The sequence below is a fragment of the Macaca nemestrina genome, chromosome 3 (genome assembly GCF_043159975.1).
Source record: "Macaca nemestrina isolate mMacNem1 chromosome 3, mMacNem.hap1, whole genome shotgun sequence".
NCBI classification, from domain to species: Eukaryota; Metazoa; Chordata; class Mammalia; order Primates; family Cercopithecidae; genus Macaca; species Macaca nemestrina.
In genome coordinates this window covers 120,569,746-120,595,029 of record NC_092127.1, presented here as the reverse complement: position 1 = coordinate 120,595,029, position 25,284 = coordinate 120,569,746, and the positions used below count along the sequence as shown (strand labels likewise).

The window sequence follows — 25,284 nt, the reverse complement described above, 5'->3', positions numbered from 1 at the left end:
ATCTGCTGTTTTTGTATAGCCTGCACACTAAGAATGGGTTTTACATTTTTTAATTATTTTTGGTTTGTTTGGTTGATTGGTGGGTTGTTTGTTTGTTAGTCTGTTTTGAGACAGGGTCTCGCTCTGTTTCTCAGGGTGGAGTGCCGCGGAGTAATCACCACCCACCGCAGCCTGGAAATCCCAGGTTCAAGTGATCCTCCTGCCTCAGCCTTTTAAGTAGCTGAGACTACAGGCACATGCCACCATGCCCACCTAGTTTATTATTATTATTATTTGCAACTAGTATTTTTTTATTTTTAGTAGATTTTATTTGTTGACACTATACTGTCTAGGCTGATCTCAAACTCCTGTGCTCAAGCGATCCTCTCACTTCAGCCTCACAAAGTACTGGAATTACGGTTATGAGCCAACATGCTCAGCCTAAATTGTTTAAAAAAAAAAACACTAATACATCACGACACATGAATAATATATGAATTTCAAATTTTAATGCTCACAAAGTTTTATTAGAACACTACCATACTCATTCAACTACAAGAGAGTTCAGTACTTGCAACATACACCATAGGCTCTCTGTCTACTAGCTGACCCTTTAAAAACAAAAAATTTGTTAACCCTTGATCTATACCATTAATTACTTAACTCATACTTCTTAGAATTAATATTTTTGCTTGTATATATTTCCTATTCCACCAACTTCCTTTCAGCCCTTCAAAAATATAAACCTTCCTGCTACCTTTTAATATTCTGGTCTAGCACATGCATTTTCCATAGTTGATATTCAAAAGATGTTTGCTCATGAGTTTGAGCCTAGTCTACAAATAGGTATAGATGAGAACATGGATGGATTCTTCTGGGCCAACTGGGGAAAAGGAAACAAGCAGCAGGCTTATTAACTATAGTCTTGATTGTAGAATATGGTGCTGATTCTCTTATTTTAAAAAATAGTTGGCTATTTGCTAATACCCATTTGAGTGTTTCCCAGAAATGCTTTCTCATCTTCCTTGTACTGTTGCACTTAGAGGTAACACAATGCCATTTTGATATCTTAGCTTTTATGGCCATCATTTTTACTAAATTTCAACTTTGACCTAATTACCGTTGACCAAAAACTGTAAGTCTGGAACACAGCTCTTGGAAGAGTAAAAGTCTAAAACCCAAATATGTCACAGAAGAGGGAATAATGTTCCTAAATGACACCAAAATAAGTGACCAGTTGGATTGTTTCAGTTCAATGACACAGTGATTCTTCAGGGAAAAAAATAAAATTGATCATTTGGCTGAATTTGCTTAATTCTATCCAAATACTCTACTTGGCAGCGCTGTGTAGAAAATATATCTTGATTATTCAAATGACAATGCCCCTCCATCAAGTACAATGTATGTGTGTGCAAATATATGTGTATCTTATGTTTACATACACTTATACACACATATATGTGTATCTTAAGATGACCAGAAAAAGAGCAATATTTAATCCAAAACATCACCATGAAGTATATTTTACACTTTTGAGCCCATGCAGACTTTGCCAGTGATTTTCTATTCTTTCTTCCCCTGAATCTCCAGAATCTGTCTGAGCTGTCAGCAATGCTATGCCAATTGTTTACAAAACCGATCTCATTCACAGGGGAGATAGAAGCTTGATCCAGTACTCAGAGAAGCTGAGAAAGAAAAACAAAAAAGAAACACTGACAGATTTTTATTTGAAGTAGTAAAATCTAAAGAATATATAAGATATCAGCAGAATTTCTCTTTTTTTGGTTATAGGCTTATACTAAGAAATAATGTCACAATATTCTTTAGCCCGAGAAACACTTTCCATAGCAGGATTCTTGAGATAATACAAATTGATACATAATGAATTGTAAAACCTCAGCATCTGTTGTAATTTCCTTTTCTTTCCTCCACTGTACTTTGTTGTCTCTTCTGTACTTCTCAAAATTTTGCCAGCAGTTTTAATGTAAGACCATGTCAAAATCACTCAAAATATTTCAAAAGTTTCAAATGATCTCTGCTGGTCTTTTCATGTTGGTTGTAAAGAGAATTATAAACACACATTTTCAACACTTGTTCCAAATATATCATATACATGAAGTTTGATGATTGCATTGCCCTCAGTAAATCTAATATGGAGTGGAGTTGTGCAGTGGAGTATATTTAGAAAAATTTTAATTCCAAGGAAGTTGGTAGAAGCTGATGTTTACTATATAACTTTATTACTTAGGTACCTTGGTCTTGTGAAATATCGGCTTTCTTCCTAAACATACTTTCAGGAGAAAATACTTTAGGGGCAGAGAAAACAACTATTGTTTCTGATTCCCAAGAATCCATTCATCCTACTTTGTATGCAGCACGCTCATCTTTATATGGGGACTCACCCTTCCTTCATTCACAAACCACATGGCTGCTATGAAGCTAAGCCCACTTCCAGTTTCTGGAGTAGCATGTGATCCCAACTTGACCCATCAGATCACCTCCTTCCTCTAGAGACAGGAATTGGTTCAGCTTTGAGCACACGGTTTGAGTTGAGTCAGTCATGTCCAAGCAGTGCCAGCCTTGTGCCCTGACTAATGGCGTGCTTACTCTAAGAAACTGTGAGGCTGATGTTGCACCCTAACGGGAACCTATCAGTGAATGGAGTCAATGCCAAAAAGGTTGTGTGGAGAAATAAAGAGAGATCTTGTCCTGGTGGAAATCATTTGAGTCCTATGTTGCCCAAAGAAACTTATTCCCAGACATTTTGATTTTATGAGAAAAAAAAAAAAAAAAAAAAACCTTCACATTATTCTGAGTTGAGCATTCTGTCACTGCTATTTTAAAAGTCCCAATACAGAAATTAGGGTCCTTGCTTTTTCCTGATCCCATAATAAGTAAAAACTCTTGTGCTTTTTTACACCTCCACCTAGGATATCAGGTTCTCGTTCCCATGATTTAGGATGCTTCCAAGAACAAACAGAGATCCCTATTCCTGAAATATTTTTGACTAGCTTTTGTCTACCACTTTCCTAACCTTTGGGAAAGGATAAGGAAGGATGTTGGTTCCCTCAGAAGACTCATACTCAAATTCTTCAAGATCAGTCATCATGTAAAGGGAATGGTATTTTGTGAGAACACACTAAAATGAAGAAGACTTTTGAGGAATAGAGACGGGGAATTAACATTCAGTCCTTTCTCATACATGGATATTTGGTCTTTATTTTTAGTCTGAAAGAAGCAACAGCTTTGATACTGGATTTTAAAGGAGGCAGTGAATTTCTATGCATTAGGTAGTGCTTGATGGAATTGGTCCACTAACTCCACCTGTTAAATGGGATTGTGAAAAAGAAGCACTGGACTGGTCTGGGCATAGTGAGGAGACTTTGAAAAATATTAAAAATGAAAGAAACTAGTCTTAATAAAATAACTCAAATATTGGGTTTCCTTTGAATGAGCAAGTCTAAAATGTTTCCATTCCTGCTCTAAAATTTAAAAATATCTAAGAATGGATTTAGAAACTCACCAAAAGGTTTTAATGCTGGGGTTTAGGGTTTGGGGTTTGGGAATGTGTGTGCTGAAGCAACTTCTGAGTCTCAGTGAACCTTCTAGAGGGCAGAGAAGCCCCTAGTGCTGAGAAAAGGATGTGACAACCAGTTAGAGGCAGACTAGAGATCCAGCTGGCCATGCCAGGGGCTCACCAAAACTCAGCGATCACTTGAACGAGAAGCCATCCTCACAGTCCTTTCAACACAAACATGAATACCCTTAAAGGTGATTTGAAGGAGAGAAGCTATTTCTAATTCATGGCTTAAGAAGTTCTCACTCTGCTTCACAGAAGCCTATCTGTCAAAAATCACACTTAATTTCCAAAAGAGCTACTACATTCAAAGACGCTTTGGAAAACTGTGGAATGCAATTTGAAAAACACGTTTCAGCCCCTGTGGCCACTGAACAAGCAGAGGGAAGATGTAATACACTTTCTGGTGATTTGTTGCAGTTGAAGATGAAGGCTTTTTCTTTTGCTCACACATTGGCCGTGAACCCAGTCCCAGCTTTATTTTACAGAAAGCTGGTCAAATACATGAAACGTCTTCTTTTTAAAATACTTTGCCTTGTTCATTTTTAACCCAGCTTTTCTTCAACTTAATGCATTAATATTTTTATTAAATTTAGTTTTTTAAAGAAACATTCTTTACAAATTCAAAATAGATCAACTTCCTTATTTTTCACATTCCACCTAATACATACTATTTTATTAAACTATAAATTATAAAGTGTAAAGTTATTCCTGAAGAAAATAAAACATTTTCATTACGTGTAGAAATCTCAAGCATGTTACCAAACACTAACATAATATGCATTGTAATTTAAATCTTCAGGCCTTACAAAAGTAGTTTTAAAAATGGAGTGAAATAACCACAATTTGCCATATTTTGACTAAAAATAAATTAGTGTACAAAAGTATTAAAGTCCCCCAAATTGGAGAGATTAAACTTAGAAAAGATACATTACAGAGAAACATTTGTCTCTACAATATGCAAAAGATACATAAGATGCATACTATCTAGTAAATTATGTATATGTATATAAACAGGATATATATATATAAAAAATATATGAAATCAATCAGACCACATTCTTTAAAACAGGGACTTGCATCTTATATTCACTATGTATTCGTTTCTTTTAAAGTTTTGTCAGCACTATTAAAAACACAGCACTTACAAGCCAAAACTAAAAACCAGCTGGATGTCAACTGGTGAAATTTTCCCCATCTTACTCAGGAAACCAAACATGTTTTTCCTGCTAATTTACACTTTACTTCACGGTTAAAGGTACCTTTAAAGTGTTAAAGATAACAGTATTTCTGTGATCTGATCAAACTTGAAAGGGCACTGTCTTTCTTCTCCTCATGCACAGAGACATTTGAGAAAGGCATTTCAAACTAAGAAATTCACAGGAGCTTTTTATAAGAAAAGGATTTCACTTCCAACACTGGCTGCACTATTTGCATAGATTGCAAGGCAGTTGTGTTTAAGTGATGTCTGTGAAATACAACCATATGCGAAGGACTGAGCACAGTGCCAGCAGCTAAGTGCTCATTAGAGTCTCTTCAATCATCAGAGACTCTGGTCCCAAACCATCTCATGACCCAGGGCACCTGAGACAGAAACTCCTCAATGAATTTCAGCTCTCAGGAAAATCCTGCTTCATCTTGTATTCCCAAGCCACAGAGAGGCTGTTGGAACCTCTGAGATGTCTCATGGAGTACCCAGCATCATGGAAAACTTCATCTTCTTATTCCCAGTCCTAAAAGATCAAGGGCACAAGATGATACTGCAAGAGGGAAGGAGGACAGACACATAGATCCAAGGAATACATACTTACCATCTCTCTCTGGCACCGTTTTATAACTATGTGCAAAATCAAACAAAAACATCATCTGACCTGTGATTGCTTAAGATTAAAATTTCTGGAGAGTGTTATAAATATTCCTTCTCCTTTTTTTCCTTCCTTGAGGCAGCAGTGTATTAACCAGTCCTAGTTTTTCACTGTTGTAATTCAGATGTAAGTTTTACACACAAATACATTGGTCTTATTGGATGCCGCCTGATCGAATTGTTTCTGTTCTCTTCTCCTATTGCCCCCACCCCACCTTCTGTCAAAATACCATATCACTGTAATCTCCAAGTTCCCTCCATAATCTAGTTTATCAAGTTTGAGTTATTTCATATTGCTTTCTTAGCTCTTCTTCACACAACTTCCCACAAACACTGAATTATGTTATTTTAATCTACCCTTTTCTCTCTGCTCCCGTAGACACCCAGTCCAGGGTCCATTTAAGGTCAGAACTGTATTGCAGTGATGGCTTCCAAGCAGGTATCTCTGTCTCCAGTCTCTTTCACCACATCCCACCTACTCGCTGATGCTCAAATGATTTTCCTCTGACTTTATTTTCTTCAGGTGTCTTCCCTGCTCAGCAATCTCCAAGGCTTCAATGTTACTTATCATGCACATCCCAAGCCTTATCTGGCCTTCAGAGCTTTCCACTAATATGACAGCCCCCAGGATCCCATCCCACCTCCATTTCTCATTACCTCTCACCATAGCCTCTCTACTCCCACCAGCAATATCTGCTGGCCATCTCCCACATGTGATTTGCTCATTTTCATCTCTGTATCTTTCCTCATGCAAACTCCCCCACCCACTGACCTACAAATTCATTTCTTGCTCTTTTCATCAATATCTTGCTTCTCTTCAAAATTCTACTCATCACTCATCCTTCAGAAATTTCTTCTTAATTAATTGCAATCAAATATGGGATTCATTTTGTCTTTCATCCCCTCAAAACAGAGTAATCCTCTGGAGTTATTGAGGGTGAGGATGTGAAAACATAAAGAGATTCAAGATAATGCATATATAATTTGAGTGCCAAACCTCACAAATGGTTTGATCTAAATTAAGAACAAAGAAAATATCTTGCAGATAAAGAAAATGATCACAGGTCCAAACAAACAAAGCTGTCTTACTCATAGAGGCTTTTATAAGAGAAATATCTATGTAAAATAGCAATAGCTGTCATGTATTAAGGACTTTTAAATTTCTGCCAGGGACCACATATACATTGACTCATTTAATTTTTATTTTACACAACATTGGTATTGGTATAGTCATGTTACACTGAACAAAATCAATGGCCAGAGAAATAAAATTACTTGCCCAAGATCACACAGCTAAGAAGAAATAAAAGCAGAATTTCAAAACAGAATTTGAGATTTGTCTTCTCCCCAGAATCTGTGTTATAATCCACCTGAGTTCCTGTCACTTATTCTGAACAGCATTCATAGCACCTAGTCTAGTAGTTACTTGAAAAAAAAAGTTTACACCTGAGCTGACTAGTTTTGTTTTACCAATTGGCACTTAATACTGCCCACATTTTTTTCACTATTTTTATACAGTTTCTACTTTCTATCACACTAACCCTCTCTTAATGAACCTGCCTCTCACTAGAACTAGAAAATTGGAGTCATGAGATTAAAACCTCTCCTTCTAAAAACAGATTGAACATAACCCTTCTTCTCTCCCATTATGTTGTCTCCCTCTAACAGGTCAAGCCATTTCATTGTGCTTTGGTGCCAATCTCTTCTTTTCTTTTCAAAGCCTTTATTCATCAATAACCCCAAATCTCCTGCATTATCAGTCTTTTTACTTCTATTGTAACATTGCCTCCAAATAGTATAAGGCAGCTGCTGTGATTTTTAAGGTAAATAAATAATGTGTAAGTAATTTAATACATATTAAATAAAATAATTGTTTTTTAAAAACAATTTCCCATGACCCATATATTGGTTTAAATATGTCCTGATTTCTTTGCTCCACTTCATGGTCAAACTCCCTGAAAGAGTTGTCTTCATAACATTCTCCACTTCCTCACCTCCTCACTTCCTGTTCGTCATGAGATTCTTTACAGACTGGTTTCTTCCTCTTGTTCCACAGGAAGTGCTCCAGTCAAGACTCCGAGGACCTCCATGGATGTGAAATCCATGTTGCTAAATTCAAGGAGAATGTTCTTTCTTTATCTCAGTTTGTAAGAGTAGAATCCTCACGAATGGAATTAGTGCCCTTATAAGAAGAAACACAAGTGAAATGATCTCTCTCTGGACCATATGAGGATACAGTGTTAAGACAGCCCTCTGCAAGAGAGCCGTCACTGAGAAATGAACCTGCTGCCAACCTGATCTTGGACTGGCCAGCTTCAGAAATGTGAAAAATAAAGGTTTCTTGTTTAAGCTACCCAGACTATGGTATGTGTTATGGCACCCTAAGCTGACTAAGGACAGTTTTCTACCTCAATGTCATTCGTGGGTCCTCAGGATTATGAGTAGGATATTTTTCATCAGCATGCTGATATAATGCCTTTGATTAATTTTATGTGTCTCGAATTTTTAGCTCTAGGTCCAGCACTTGCCTTTGGTTTCATTTTTGTGTGTATTGTATCTGTCTCACCATATATCAACAGGTATTGCAAAATTCAGCACCTTCTCAAGCTTCTGAAAGAAATACACTGACATGAAGCATGTGTGGGATATCACAAAGATCAACCGTATTATGCAACACACAGCATTCTGGCAGCTTACTAATTCTTATTATTCTCTCCCCTCACTAACTATTTTATGGAAGCAAAAAATTATTCTTATCTCATTCCCAGAAAATGAGGGGCTATTCTCTTATTACCATCTACAAAATTGCTTTATCAAAGTACTTCTCTCAGACAATGCTCACCCCAGGAGAAACTATAGTAAATAAATTTTTCTATTACAAAATCCTTACATGCTAATGAAAATATATTTGAGTTTTCATTTTGTCCTTACAGCCTGGCCTTTTCTATCACTATTGAAGATGGGAAAACAATCCCCACTTATGTTTATTAACAAAGCAGCTCAAGAATGCCTATATTTTGACCAATATGAGCATGATATTCACAGTTCTATGAAATATAGTTGTTAAGAGATTAAAAATAAATTCTTAAGGGTGTTTTTAAATTACTGCCTAATAATAGTCTAATAAATCATGTTTTTTAAAATGATAGTGGTAAATTTAGTATTTCTGAAATAGCTAGTGTGATGTTTGCGGGAGAAAGAAAGAAAGATTGAAGGTTTAATAAATGCTTCCAAAGTTCACGAGAATTTGGTTTTCTTAATAAAACAGCTTCAATATTTTCAGAATAACATAGTCCAACTCTTTCAGAAGGATGTGTCTTTCAAATGTCTGGTGGAATGTTTTAGCCCAGTATTAAGAAAGGTTATACTGGTTATTTACACTCTGGTGATTATATCTTTAAATGCAAAGCACTAATCAATGAGTATTAAAGATTTATGAAGGAACAAGTTAATAATTTTCCACTCAATTCCTTCCTACTAAAGATTTTTCACCATTAATCTTTGTCCTTTAGCATTTAATCTGAAGTAATGTTTGTCTTTTAGCTTTAAAATTGATTTTAAATAACATCTTTAATCTTGGCATAAAGAACTGTTTTCACAATTGCCTTTCAGGTTAAATTAAGAAATCTCTAAAAGTCTCCTATTTAATTTTACATATAAAATGTCATTTGCATTAATCTGATGATTTTAAACTACACATTTGGCCCACAATATCTAATTAATTTGGCAAGAGAATTATGGAAATAATAAAAATTACTTCGAAATTTCAAGGACCACTTCAGTTTTTAAATGTCTTATTAAATATATCTTTGTAATAAAAGAAATCATTCAGAAGAAATGTAATAGTATTTTAATTTCCAAGTAATAGGTATGCTGAATGTTAATTTATCCTACATTTGGCATCCACAGGAGACAAAAGCATCATATTCTCAATGCCAAAAACAAGAAATTCATTAATACAACCTGAAAAATACAATGAAATCAAAGTTATTTGGCAGAGAATACAAAGATGTGAGTTGAAAATTTGAGTGCTTCATTAAAAAAAAAAAAAACTAGTTGGCATAGAGTCATTATTTTTTAGTTTTTCTTGCATTTCAATCAAGAGACCAGTGAAGAGTAATGATATTTATGAAGATCAGCACCTTAGTTACTTGCTTCTTCATCTACGTATTTTATAAAGCTGCTTTGTGCTGATGGATAGTGCTTCTAACTGACCTTAAGAATAGTCCAAAAATGTTCTAGCTCTATTGTGTTAACAGTAAGTTTAGATAAAGAGGAAAATGGATTCCACTTCTTTTCAAGAGTGTTTGCAGCTCTCCAGCCCTTTCTTTTTTTTTTTTTTTTTTTCATTTTATTGCAAATATGAAAATCAACTTACACTCTGGTTTTCCAGTGAATAGGTCTGTATAATCAACCTATATTCTTCTTTCTCTAATTATGTAATTTTGTACTCTTTGCTTCTCTATTAAAGTAAGTTCAAAGTCATCTCATTTCCCTTTTCTCCAACTTTCAAGCTCAACAGCATTTTAAAACTATACTAACAATATACCCTGTGCCACAAGTACAAGACAAAATTTGAGAAATTTGTAATTTTTCTAACACTACAGATGTATACTAAATAAATGCACCCAGTAACCTACAATGTATTTGTAATCAACTTATCTGAAAATCATTGTTCCTTGCTGTATTTTATATTCACATATAAAGAGCTTTTGACTCATGTTTCAAATTTTATTCTTCAGAGAAGACAGGAAACACTCCAAACCCCGAAGCAGAATCAAACTATGTCATTTAGAGACATCTTCATTTATTTTGCATTATCAGAGGACTATATTCTCCATGCCTTGCATGCCAGACATGCTCTATGTATCATTGGTTAATATTAGGCTTCAGCCCCTGCAGGTTCCCAAGTAAATGAAAGGTCAATAATGCATGCTACCTGCTGGCTCCAGGCTGGCAGCTTTGCCTACCAATTCAGCATTGCCCATAGTACCATTGCTATAGTTACAGTGGCCCCAAAAGTACTTACAGCTCATTTCATATTCACTCTAGCGTAATCCTCTCACTTGCTGACCATTAGCAGTGTAATTAATGAGCATTTTCTGATCGATGTACCCTTGCAGATAAGTATTATAATAAAGGGTGATTACAGTGAAGAATAATATAGTTGAAAATCAGTACCTACTCGTCACCACTCATTGACAGTGCCATAACAGAATCAGTGAGATCAGACTGCATAGAAATTATATCAAATAAAGTAATTCCTTTAATTTATTGCACTTTTAATTATTCCATCTTTAATTTAAAGAACTATCTTGCCCCCATACAATGTAGTCTTGAAGCTAAAGAGAATTAATCTAAGGATAACTAATATTCACTTCCCCCAGCACATTTGAAATCAATTTTACCTTAAGCAAAATGTTTTATGAGCCTTTAGTTTACCCTGGGCATTATGCATCTTCATAATTTTCTAATGAGCTTAAGATATCCATGAGCAGAAGCCATGAATCATATTTTTGGTGGCCCTTAAAAACAATTTTTTTCTAACTCTGCTGTAAATTAAGAGATGTGAGAAGATGAGAATAAAATCTCATTACCACTGACAACCTCACAGCTCAATAAACCTGTTTTAAATCTTATTAAAGGGTCCGTTATTTGTCATTTTTAGTAACCTTCATCGTCACAGCCAATACCATGCCATCTAATCTTTCTTTAAAATATAAGGGTACAGAGGTCACACAAAGAGCTGGGGCCATGGAAATCATCCCTGAGAGTGAGTATAAGAAATTGGACCTCCTTCCAGAGGCTTCAGTTTATTGACAGGCACTGAGCTGTCGTCAGGGACAGCTCAGAAGGGGTCAGGGACAAAGGTCTACACAATAAGTCTTAATAAGACCATGCCATGCCTTCTCTAGGGTTTCCTGAACACTAGAAGCTGAGGGGACATAATGGTCATTTTGCAGGTAAGTCAGAAGGAACACCTAACCAAAGTGAGGCCCGCTGTTTAATCACTGCTTATTGGATAAAGATAAAAGAAAAAAAAAAATCTCAAGTAGCCACAGGCTTTATGTATAACAAATGTTCTACATGCAAATTAAAGTCATTGTGTATTTTCCTAGGCTGCATTTAATCACAACAGATCAGCTTCTATCACTGGGCAGCAGGCTCTGAAGCTGGTTCCTTTTCCCTGGCCTGGGTATGTTCATGGAAAGATAGAGACTTTGGTTACAATATAAACAAATTGGATTAAAGAGATAGATATGCTACCTAAAATAAAGACAGCAAAGAGCCTTTCCAATAATTCAAGCAAAATTAAAGTGATTTTTAAAAATTCTATGACTGGCTTAGCCGCAAAGATTTTTTCCCATTTGTAAGTATTAGAGAACCATAAATAGAAGTAAGCCTCCAGCTTTAAAACCTGAGATTCATCTTGATTTCCCCTTATGATAAGATAGTCTGTGTGCTGTTGGCAGGGGTTAAATGGAAAATTTAAGTGGAGAAATGTCTGTGCCCTAGAAGGAATGTCAAAAGACTGTTCTTTGGTTTGTCACAGGGCAAGCAGGGATCCCCACAAAATTACTCTATGAGCACTTCTTACTCCTTCTGTCCTTCAGTTTTGCCCCTTGTCATCACGTTTGAGGTACTCAAACCCCTCCCTCAACTAAAATTCACAGGTTCTAAATAAGAGGGAGGAGGTTAATAACAACATCAAAGGCACTAAATACTTACAATTTTGCTTACAGTCTATTCGCTATAATTATCAATTGTTTCAGGAGCTTGCTACTCTGATTTCATTCATTTTGAGAATGTAGATCCCAGCTTGAGATTTATTTTTAATTATTTCAAATAACTGATAGCAACATTTTTCATTCTCCTATAGCTTACCTCTGAGGATGTTCTAATGTCAACAAAGTTCGCTATATACCAATCTGCATTGATTTTCCTGTCACCTAATGGCCATGTTGAGACCTTATGTATTTGTCTGGTAAGACTGCCATAACAAAATATCACAGACTGGGTGGCTTAAACAACAGAATTTAATTGTATCCCAGTTCTGCAGAGTACCATTATGGTCAGTTTCTGGTGAGTGCTCTCTTCCTGGCTTGCAGACACCCACCTTCTCACTGTATGGCACAGAGAAAGAACTGTGGTGTCTCTTCCTCTTCCTCTCCATAATCTGCTAGAGCGTCGACTCTAGCAGATTATGACCCCGCCCTTATGACTTTATTTAACACTTATCACCTCCTCACAGGACCCATCCTCGAATACAGTCACCTTGGAGGTTAGAGTATCAACATATAAATTTGTATGGTATACAATTCAGTCCATAACATTCCTCTCTTAGTCCACAAAAATTCATGTCCCCATGCAAAACATACTCATTATATTCCAATAGCCCCAAAGTCTTAACTCATTCCAGCACCAGTTCTAAAATACGAAGTCTTGGTTAAATATCATCTAAATCAGATACGGGTTGAGACTCAAGGAATGATTCATCCCTAGGCAAAATTTATCTGCATCTGTGAACCTGTGAAAGCAGACGAGTTATCTTCTTCCAAAATGCAATAATGGGACAAGCTACAGATAGACATTATCACTCCAAAAGGGATAAATTGGAAAAATGAAAGGGGTAATGGGTCCCAAGCAACTCCAAAACCTAGCAAGGCAAATTCTGAGGCTTGAGAATAATCCTCTTTGGTTTGATACTCAGCTTCCCAGACCCACTGTGAACAGCAGTGTCACCTCCACGGCTCTAGGCAGGAGTCCGGCCCTCAAAGCTTTGCTGAGTGGTTTCACCCCTATACCTCTGCAGAGTGAACCCCTCCCACCATGGCTTCAGATAGAGGGTGCCCAGCCTGTAAAAACCAAAATGGTGGCCCTAGTCATCTCTGAATCATTTTCAGAGTCACTTTTTCTTCTTTTTGAAGAGTAGCACACATTCACAGCCAAATGGCTTGGTCATCCTATGCAGTCAATGCAAGAAATCTGACAGCCTTTCTGCATTTTGTCTCATTATCATCCCTTTTAGTTGAGACTGGTGGTGTTTCTGCCTATATCATTACATAAATTTTTTATTGAGTAATAGTCTAGCCTAGCCACTGCCTTGGTGTTCTCTGCAGAATATGTTTCTCTTTTTATTATGACTATTATACTTTAAGTTCTAGGGTACATGTGCACAATGTGCAGGTTTGTTACATATGTAAACATGTGCCATGTTGGTGTGCTGCACCCATTAACTAGTCATTTACATTAGGTATATCTCCTAATGCTATCCCTGCCCACTCCCCCCTCCCCACAACAGGCCCCAGTGTGTGATGTTCCCTACCCTGTGTCCAAGTGTTCTCTTTGTTCAGTTCTCACCTATGAGTGAGAACATGTGGTGTTTGGTTTTCTGTCCTTGTGATAGTTTGCTCAGAATGATGGTTTCCAGCTGCATCCATGTCCCTACAAAGGACACAAACTCATCCTTTTTTATGGCTGCATAGTATTCCATGGCATACATGTGCCACATTTTCTTAATCCAGTCTATCATTGATGGACATTTGAGTTGGTTCCAAGTCTTTGCTATTGTGAATAGTGCCGCAATAAACATATGTGTGCATGTGTCTTTATAGCAGCATGATTTATAATCCTTTGGGTATATACCCAGTAATGGGATGGCTGAGTCAAATGGTATTTCTAGTTCTAGATCCTTGAGGAATCACCACACTGTCCTCCACAATGGTTGAACTAGTTTACAGTCCCACCAATGGTATAAAAGTGTTCCTATTTCTCCACATCCTCTGCAGCACATGTTGTTTCCTGACTTTTTAATGATTGCCATTCTAACTGGTGTGAGATGGTATCTCATTGTGGTTTTAATTTGCATTTCTCTGATGACCAGTGATGATGAGCATTTTTTCGTGTGTCTGTTGGCTGCATAAATGTCTTCTTTTGAGAAGCACGTGTTCATATCCTTTGCCCACTTTTTGATGGGGTTTTGTATTTTTTCTTGTAAATTTTTTGAAGTTCTTTGTAGATTCTGGATATTAGCCCTTTGTCGGATGGGCAGATTGCAAAAGTTTTCTCCCATTCTGTAGGTTGCCTGTGCACTCTGATGGTAGTTTCGTTTGCTGTGTGGAAGCTCTTTAGTTTAATTAGATCCCATTTGTCAATTTTGGCTTTTGTTGCCATTGTTTTTGGCATTTTAGACATGAAGTCCTTGCGCATGTCTATGGATTTTTCAATATGAGTAGGCTCAGAGGTTCCCAAATCTTTAAGCTCTGTTTCCTCTTTTGTTAACAATACTTTATCTCTCTACTTTCACATTTTACTCTAAGGAGTCAGGAGAAACCAAGCCACTCCCATCCCATTGACACTTTGCTTAGAAATCTCCTCAGCGATCTATCCAAGTTCATCACTCACAAGTTCTACCTTCCACAAAACACCATAACACAGTTCAAGCCAAGTTCTGTTACTTTTTAATAATAAATCGGTTTCCAATAGTCTGTTCCATATTTCCATTTGATAAAGATGGAATGGCCGCCAGAATGGCCTGTAACATCCGTATTTCTACCATTCTGTTTATGATTATTTATGTATTCTCTAGGAAGTTGGAGGCTTTCTCTATAGCTCTCTGCCTTTCTTCCTCAGTTCTCAATAGAATCACCCTTTACTTCTATATTTCCATGAACAGCTCTTTTCACAGCAATCTTGGCCTTTTCTAGCATGCACCTTGAAACTCCTCTAGTCTCCACCCATTGCTCCATTCTAAAACTGCTTCCACACTTTTAGGTATTTGTTACAGCAGAGCTTCACTTCTCAGTACCAGAATCCGTATTAGTCTTTCAGGATGCTGTAACAAAATATCGTAGACCGAATTGAATGACTTAAACAACAGAAATGTATTTTCTCTCAGCTCTAAAGGCTAGAAATTCCAAGATCAAGGTTCCGACAGAGCTCAGTTTCTGGTGAGGGCTCTCTTCTTGACTACCAGATGGCCACCTTCTCACTGTGTCCTCATATGGCAGAGAGAGAAATCCGTGTTGTCTCTTTCTCTTCTTATAAGGGCACCAACCCTAGTGGATTAGAACCATATCCTGATGACTTCATTTAACCTTTATTACCTCCGTACAAGCCCTATCTCAAAATATAGTCAGATTGGGGGCTAAGGCTTTCACATATTAATTGGGGGGTGGGGAATGCCACAGTTCAGCCCTAGCACTTTATATAAACAAAAATGTCACATTTCTTTCATAATGTTATTTTAGATTGTCTGTATAGGATACGAAGACAAGCAGCCAGTGCCAGGAAGAAGAGTGAAGCTGGATCTTTTGAATAGCATATGTAATGGATATACTATTTTGAGCTATAACTTTATTTTCCTCTATTAATATTTGTTCCCATTTCTGTCTGGTAGCAAAAGGGCAGATAGAGTCACTTCAGAGATTCTTCCCTCTCTTTCATTTCCTTGGAGCAGCATAAACATCCTGTCAAATTCAGACAAGATCAAGACATGGGCAGTCTGGGTAGGGGAATCTGATCCTTGGTTAGCCTTTATCCACACAAACTCCTCATACTCTCAGGTTCTCAGTTCTGATGCAAACCTCTCTGGTACGTAGGCTTGAAGAAGAGAATGGGGAAAAGGAGGACTACGGGGAGCAAACATATCTTAAATATTTAATATCTTAACATGTCTTAATATCTCAAATATTTAATATCTTAAAATATCTTAAATATCTAAAAAAATCTTAAATATTATCTTAATATTATCTTAAAATATTATCTTAAATATCTAAAAATATCTTAATATCTTAAATATTTAATATCTTAAAATATTATCTTGCCACATGAAACATAGGTGACAAGCTTAACCCTTTTGATTCATCAAAGTGGAGGTTTGCAAAGGCTCATAGGTATTTCCTACATTATTGTCATAATTTTGCAAATGAAGACATGAAGCCCCAAGAGATGGCATAATTCATGTTAGGTCCCATAACAATGTAATGGTGGATTACAGTCTAGAAGCCAGATATTTTCATGACCTCCTGCTGCCTCTTAAAAACATAATTCAATTTAACTAATACCACACAAGTGCCTACTGAGTGTAAGACACTATGCCAGGCCCAGCAAGCATCCTGAGAGGAGTGAAGAAAAAAAATTATATCTAAAGTTTTAAACATCCTCTGGGGCCCAAGGAAATGAGGCCTCCTGATGTTATTATTGCTTCTTGCTGACCTGTATTCAAAAATGTCTACTGAAGAGCAAAACAGAAAGGTGATTTAGTAGTCTGAAGATACTCTAAAAGCTTTTTGTTTATAATATTTTGATTAATAAAAAAATTATACTCTTTTCTCCCAGTTTCAAGTCACCTAGGGTAAAACAGCACTCCTGGACATGTAATGAAATCTTCTTAAACACTTTGTTCTGTCAGCTCTTCTAAGACGAGCCATGCCTCTGAATCAAGGACACTTTGAAGTGAAAGGAGAGGGATCTCTAATTTCACTTTTATAGGAAAACTCTTGTCAAAATTCTGTCTTGAAGAAGATGATTTTCTTTCTCTGAATCATCTAATTTAACTTTCAAAATATAGTTAGACTCTGTCAATTTCTCAGCATTTCCTCTCTATCACCCCCGCCTAAGACACTATCTCACCTTCCCTGAATTACTGCAATAACTTCTAACTGGTTTTCCAGTCTCTGCCATTTTTGCACCTGACCCTAGCACCCCACCCATTATATACACCAAGCAATAACCACATGATCCTTTAAAAATGTAAGTCAGGTCGTGTCACTTCTGTACTCTTAACCTTCCAATGGCCTTCCCTATAACAGAATAGAGAAAAAAAATTCCTTACAGGAGCCTCAACACCCTGCGCAATCTACCCAACTCACATAACCTTTCTGTCCTTCCTCCTCCTGTTCTCCATAGTCTAGTCTCACTGATCTTTTTCCTGGTCTTAGAAAATGCATGGCAGAGTGCTGCCCCGGGGCTTTGTATTTGCTCTTATTTCCACTAACACTCTTCACCCAAATGGGCTGTGACTTGCAGCTTGCTCCTTTGCCTCCTTAGGTCATTGCTTACAGGTCACTTTCTCAGTCAATTTCCTGATTTCATTTACAATTATTACTCTTGTTGGAATTCTCCCCCCCTCTCTCTGTCTCTCTCTTTCTCTCCCTTTTTTTTTATTTTCCTCCATATTGATTGCCACTATCAGAAATATATGTCAGATAGTATATACTTATAGTATATTCATTAGTTAGTTATGATTCCTTATTTTGCAAGTAATGAAAGCACAACTAAAATCAGATTAAACAAAAGGGAATCTATTTACCCAGGTAACTAGAAATTTCAGAAGTATGGAAAGCTTTGAAAGAAAATAGTTAATCACAGTTTCTGCTTCCTGTCATTCATTTTACTCTTTTCACCCCTGTATACTAGCTTTATCTGCAGACTGTCCTCTTCCATGGAAGTCAAAAAGCTAGCTGGGCACGGCGGCTCATGCCTGTAACCCCAGCAATTTGGGAGGCCAAGGTAGGTGGATCACCTGAGGTCAGGAATTCAAGACCAGCCTGGCCAACATGGTGAAACCCCATCTCTACTAAAAATGCAAAATTAGCCGAGTGTGATGGTGCGCACCTGTAATCCCAGCTACTCGGGAGGCTGAGACAGGAGAATCGCTTACAACCTCGGAGGTGGAGATTGCAGTGAGCTGAGATCATGTCACTGCACTCCAGCCTGGATGACAGAGGGAGACTCTGTCTCAGAAAGAAAGAAAAAGAAAGAAAGAAGGGAAGGAAGGGAGGGAGGGAGGGAGGGAGGGAGGGAGAGAGAGAGAGAGAGAGAGAGAGAGAGAGAGACAGAAAGAAAGACGAAAGAAAGAAAGAAAGAAAGAAAGAAAGAAAGAAAGAAAGAAAGAAAGAAAGAAAGAAAGAAAGAAAGAAAGAAAGAAAGAAAGAAAGAAAGAGGCCGGGCGCGGTGGCTCACGCCTGTAATCCCAGCACTTTGGGAGGCCGAGGCGGGCGGATCACAAGGTCAGGAGATCGAGACCACGGTGAAACCCCGTCTCTACTAAAAATACAAAAAAAATTAGCCGGGCGCGGTTGTGGGCGCCTGTAGTCCCAGCTACTCGGGAGGCTGAGGCAGGAGAATGGCGTGAACCCGGGAGGCGGAGCTTGCAGTGAGCCGAGATCGCGCCACTGCACTCCAGCCTGGGCGACAGAGCAAGACTCCGTCTCAAAAAAAAAAAGAAAGAAAGAAAGAAAGAAAGAAAGAAAGAAAGAAAGAAAGAAAGAAAGAAAGAAAGAAAGAAAGAAAGAAAGAAAGAAAGAAAGAAAAAAGGTACTACAGATTCCCAGACTCTTCACCTTCAAACCGTGAACACAGCAAGTGAAAGTATGCATTTTGTGCCAATGACCTGCACTTACTCTGACTGGGTCAGCCTTAAAACAGTCACAGAAGCCAGTGCAATGTTATGCACTGATTGGCTTAGGCCCAGGTCACTGATCATCCTTTTGTCATTCTCTGTGGGAAGGACTATGATTCCTTCACATCAAATAGAACCCATGCATGGAACTTAGGGATGACGTCAAGCCTACTTCCAAGAAACAAAATAAATACCAGAGAAACAATGGCCATTATAGCTGCTATGCTATCCTGTGTATACAATCAGAGAAAACTGAATCTCAAAGGTTAAGGCGACATAGCCAGTAAGTGATAGAGTCTGCATTCCAATCAAGGTCTGCCTAAATCCAAAGCCAATACTATTGACCATCTGCTATATTTTGGGGGTGGTTCATCCCTCCCAAAACTCATGTTGAGGTTTAAGTGCCAGTGTAGTAGTGTTGAAAGGTGGGGTTTAGTGAGAGGTATTTGGGTCTTGAGAATTCCACCCTTATTGGTGCATTGGTGCAGTTCTTGCAGGAGTGAGTTGAGGTGCCAGTCTCTTGAGACTGGATTAGTTCTTGTGGGAATGAATTAGTTCCTGTGATAGTAGGTTGTTAAAAAGTGTTATAAAGTAAGGATGCTCTTTCTCGTTGGCTCCTTCACATGAATTTGCTTCTCTTTTGGCTCTCTGCCATGATATGCTGCAGCAGGAAACCCTCACTGGAAACCATCCTCATGCCCTTGACCTTCCAAGCCTGCAGAACCATGAGCCAAAGAAACTTACTTTTTAAATAGATTACTTAGCCTCAGGTATTTTGTTACAGCATCACAGAACGGACTAAGGCAAAAATTGGTACTACATGAATACGTTAAAATGTAAAAACACCTTGGAACTCGGTTGTAGGTAGGGACTGGAAGGATTTCTAGGAGCAAATCAGAAAAAGACAAAAAGATAAGGAAAGGTTTGGAATGTCATGACTGGATAAGTGATCGTGATCAAAATACTAATAGAAATATGAACAGTAAAGGCCATTCTCATGAGGTCTCATTTCCAGTGGAAATGAGGACCAAGGTGTTGGGAACTGTTAGATCATAGCAAATAACTTGGCTGCATTGTATCCGTGCCCATACGTGATTTTACAGGCTCAGACCTAGAAGGAACTTGCATTGAATCTCAGATGAGATCATGATATTTTAAGTTTCTACTGGAACAAGTTAAGACTTTTGGTACTATTAGAATGGAATAATGTTTTGGTTTTTTGTTGTTTTGTTTTGTTCTGCTTTTGGTTTTTCTTTGAGACTGTCTCTTTCTGTTGCCTAGGCTCGGTTGCAGTGGCATGATCTTGGCTCACTGCAGGCTCCGCCTGTCGGGTTCAAGTGATTCTCGTGCCTCCGCCTCCCGAGTAGCTGGTATTACAGGTGCATGCCACCACACCCAGTTAATTTTTGTATTTTCAGTAGACACAAGGTTTCACCACATTGATCAGGCTGGTCTCGAACTCCTGAGTTCAAGTGATCCACTTGCCATGCCCTCCCAAAGTGCTGGGATTACAGGCGTGAGCCACCACACCCAGCCAGAATGATGGTATTTTTTATGTGAGAAGGACAAGAGTTTTGGAGGCAAGAGGTGAAATTATTAGTTTGTATGTGGTTTTTCCCAGCCAACACTAATGTTGAAGTTTAATGGCCAGTCAGGCAGTATTGGGAGGTGGGGCCTAGTAAGAACTGTTTGGGTCATATAGGTTCCAATTTTGAGGATGAATTGATGCCATTCTCACAGTAGTGAGTGAATTCTCACTCTCAAGAGACTGGATTAGTTCTCGTAGGAATAAATTAATTCCCATGAGAGGAGGTTGTTATAAAGTGAGGATGCCCTTCATGTGTGGCCCCTTTGCGTGTGTCTGCTTCCCCTTTGACTTTCTGCCATACTATGACACAGCAGAAAATCTCTCACCAGAAGCCAGCACCATGTCCTTTAACTTCCCAGCCTGCAGAACCATGAGTAGAATAAAATTATTTTTTAAATAAATTACTCAACCTCAAGTATTCTGCTATAGCAATATAAAACATACCAAGACACCATCCTTCTACCACATATCTCCATAAGCTGCTCAGGAATCCCTGACTTTTATCTCTATCAAAGACAACTCTTATCTAAATGATTCAAACAAAATGAATGTTCATGCAATGAAATAAACATTAAAAGAATTCATAAGAACATAAGAGTGGAATAGGATTCATTCCTCTCTCACACTTTTTACTACTTTCTCTGTAAGAGAAAGCATGCCTTTTAGCATAGCAACACATCAAATTTCTGCTTTGAAAGAGAGTAAAATTTACTAAGAGGAGAGTTGATTTATCTCATAGGTATGCTATTCCATTAAAATTAAAAAATCTAAGTCTGCTAGGTGAAATCTGCCTTTGCCTTCGAGCACAGTTTTGAACTTAAGACCTTGCAAACATGGATGCAGGACCTACAGATGTAGACAGAGAATCAAAAAGACAATGGAGACAACCAAAATGAGGTGAATACCTGGTGTATCTGACACTGCTTCTATATGGACTGGTGGGTACCACAGTATCATATGTTCCACGGACCATTCTTTGATTTTATTTGTAGGTGCTAGGAAACAGCTTAACTGCCCTAGCACCTACAAATAAAATCAATATTGAGATCAGAAGCTTAGGTAAGCTTTTATGTTTACAAGTTTTCATTAAGCTTTGCATACGTAGATCATGGAGATTCAAGTGCATCAGTAGAAGTTAGGCCATGTTCTTGCCATCTATTGCACGCTAGAGTGAACTACTTCAGGCCAAACAGCCAAAATGGTTCACTGAAGAATAAATGAGAATATGCACCAAAGGTTCAGAGCATAGCAAAGTGAACTAAAGTTCTTGCCAAGTCAACCTTTGCAAAAGAGAAATGGAGAAGGAAGTATGATGGTGGTAAATAGCTCTATCAACAAGCTTTTAGAAAGGAAGTTAATGAATTTGCTATAGTAAATAATGTATAATAAAGCAGGCTATTTGACCTTCTCCAATGATTTTAGTTGAAGAATTGTAATCCTAGGGGATAATGCTCAGGGCAAATTATCCATCAAATTTTGGTATTCATTATACTCACCAACGAGTGTTTGGGGCCTGAATAGATCACGACATACACAACGAAGATCCCACAGCCTCCTTTCCTAGAACAAAAACTGGTTAGTTTTAAAACTAAATTGGTAGAAGGTACAATGATAGCTACAATTTTGAGATACAGGGATAGTTTATAAGTACCTCAAGCAAGTTGTTACATATATATTATAGTATATGTGTTATTTATGTGTAATATGGAATCTGTATGTGTTTATGGACATGTACATATAGAGGTACACATCACACACACACACACACTCACACACACACTATACATGTTTTTCTCCTTTCATTTTCTCCCATCCTCCCTTTATTCTATAGTTCCTATAAAACTTCAAGCTGGCTGTTATTAATAGAAGCTACTATTTTTAATTATTCAGAAAATTCTCATCTTTAATGAGATTGTTTCAAATGATTCTGCATAGACTATGCACTGTAGTAATTAAAAAGCACTTTAGAGCTTTACAGACATGGTTTTGAGTCTATGCCCCAAAACAGAATAGTTGTGAGATCTTATTCAAGTTATTTAAATTCTTAAGATTCAGTTTTCTCTTCTGAAGAATACACTTGCTGTGAATATTAAATTATATGTTATTTTAAAGTATGTAGCAGAGTTTTGAACATATAGTAAGTGTTCCAAAGTGGTAGCTAGTATCAAGTTCTGGCTGTTGTGAACATTAACCCCATCTAGTATTGGCAAAGGATATGTACTATTCTGTCATCTTCTCAAATGTTTCTGCACAGGTATGTTTAATGACAGACAGCAGTAGCTTGTGTACCATCACTTAGACTCACAAGACATGTGAGTCCATGGGCCTAAACACCCAAAGAATTCAAGTGAGTATTATCCAAACTTTTCTATGTATTTAAGAATATATGCTTGTTTGCTTTCATATAAAAATGTTTCCGAATTACTTGCACAAAAGAAATTATTGGTTGAAGAAGATACCAGCCAGAGAATAACCTACTGTGATAAGCAAAACAAATTTCAGAAGCCTGTACTGGGTCATACAATCAGTTTGTAGTCAACTTCCTTTCACTATGAGCTTGGAATATTACTCTTTGGGTATGTTCTGTAATTTCTTAACCATAAACACTCACCAAATACTGTTCCAACTTTGCTCACAGTGCTTGGCTAAAGCTAATTGGAGCTTTGCTCAAGAAGGGTTTTGTGAAAGGGGTGGTGAGTTGAAATAACTTCACAAGAAGCAGAATAAAAATTATAGTCAAGAAGAGAAAAAGGACAGTCAAATGAGAGCCTTGAGTCAAACATAAAATATTGAGGTCAAAAGTGAAGTTAAGTGCACCAAGAAATAAATCAAGGCAGACAATTCAGCAATAAAACTGAGAATGACAGATTTCCACTGACAGTGTGAAGTGGAAACAGGTAAGCCAGGGAAATGCTTACCATGAACATGAGATTATGCTAGGTACATAATTGATAAAGGTAAGGTCTTTATCCCTCAAAAGAAAATAATTTTAAATAGACAATAAAGGCAACACAAATATTTTGATTTTTCTTCTTTTTCAGAGCATTATATTAAAAGAGCTGACACCTCCTCTACAACTAGCTGGTGTCAGGCTCTGTTCTAAACACTTCACATGAACTAGCTCATTTAATACTCACAAAATCCCCGAAAAGTGGATACAACTAATTCCCTCATTTTATTTCTATAGAAATAAGCTCAAAGAGGTTAAGCAACTTGCCTAAGATTACACAGCTAATAAGTAGAGGAGCCAAGATTCAAACTCAAACTCATTTGTCTTCAGTGCACCTGTATTTAACCACCAAACTGTCATGTGATTAGGAAATGAAATAGTACTTAGGCTTTCATAGTAGGCATTACCTCAGTGGATTCTCAAATATTTACTGATGGCTCCGTGAAAAGAGCTTAGATATGGGGAGATGGATAGAGTATTGTGTCAAAGGGTAGTTGCTGATGTCAAGGCTAAATTGTGAAGCTTCTGGAATGTCTGTATTATTTATATCTTATAAAGCTGGTTTTGAAGAAGTGAAATATTAGACATTAATAGTTCTTAACGTAGATCTCCAAAGAGATGACAGCAAGCGAGAGGCCATCTTCTGGCAAGAGTGAAAGGAAAGCGAATCATTTTAGAAAGCAAGTAATGTGTGGAAAATGCTTTTTCCAAGAAAAAGGAATGAGGTAAGGGGGATTGGTGGCCAAAACATCCTGGAAAAGATTGATATGGGCCGGGTGCGGTGGCTCACGCCTGCAATCCCAGCAATTTGGGAGGCCAAGGCGGGTGGATCATGAGGTCAGGAGATCAAGACCATCCTGGCTAACACGGTGAAACCCCATCTCTACTAAAAATACAAAAAAAAAAAAAAATTTAGCTGGGTGTGGTGGCAGGCGCCTGTAGTCCCAGCTACTCAGGAGGCTGCGGCAGGAGAACGGCATGAACCCGGGAGGTGGAGTTTGCAGTGAGCCAAGATCATGTCACTGCACTCCAGCCTGGGCGACAGAGCAAGACTCCATGTCACAAAAAAACAAAACAAACAAACAAACAAAAAAGACTAGTGTGTTTGTGAGTACATGTTCAGGTTAAAGGGAAGAGAAACAACTAAAAATAGTATAAGCAGCAAACACTGAATTAGTTACTGGAGCTGATGAGTTCAGAGGTTACTAGATTCAGACACATTGGAATCGAGTAATACACCTGATGCTCTCTCTCACCTGCCCTAACTCTCAACCTTGATTTTCTTTGTGTACTACTCTATGTTATCACAAAATGATCAGTATATTTCCTCAATGCAACCAAGAAATTTGAACAGAAGCAACTCAAAAAGCCCTACCTTAAAAACCCACTGAAAAGATACTGTCCCTCTCTACCATCCATATATACATCCCAGGGAAGGATTATTTGATTGGCTCTGCTTGGATCCTCACCGGAAAGGTTATTCTGACCAGAACTAAGTTTGGTCAGGCCTAAGTTATACTTATAGGGAGATAGCTGGGTCTGTTCAAAAATAGGATGAGGGGAGAGGAATATGAAATAAAGTTACCTTTTAGCCAGAAACAATAGCTGCTAGAGTCCATGACAAATGGCATATGAAATTTGTTGGTGTTGAGTCGTGGGAGAATATGGCAGGCCTAGTAAGCTGGTAGAGCTGATACAGGCAATTAACTTTCAAACTGGCCCTAGGAACAAACATAGTGATTTCAAGAGTAAACAATCGTGCACCACCTTCAGATTGAAAAAGCATTTCCGCACATTACTTACTTTCTAAAATGATTCACTTTCCTTTCACTCTTGCCAGAAGATGGTCTCTTGCCTGCTGTCGTCTCTTTGGAGATCTACTTTAAGAACTATTGATGTCTAATATTTCAATTCTCCAAAA

At 37.7% G+C, this 25,284-nt stretch overlaps 1 long non-coding RNA gene across 1 annotated transcript; it reads right to left on the bottom strand.

Moving 5' to 3' along the window:
- Positions 1 to 503: 503 nt before the first annotated feature.
- LOC105463573 (uncharacterized) lies at positions 504 to 25,284 on the bottom strand. Its single transcript, XR_011620578.1, has 4 exons — positions 25,167 to 25,284; positions 24,949 to 25,084; positions 21,910 to 21,973; positions 504 to 1,664 (listed from the first exon to the last, which is right to left on the bottom strand). It is a non-coding gene; the product is annotated as an uncharacterized lncRNA (long non-coding RNA).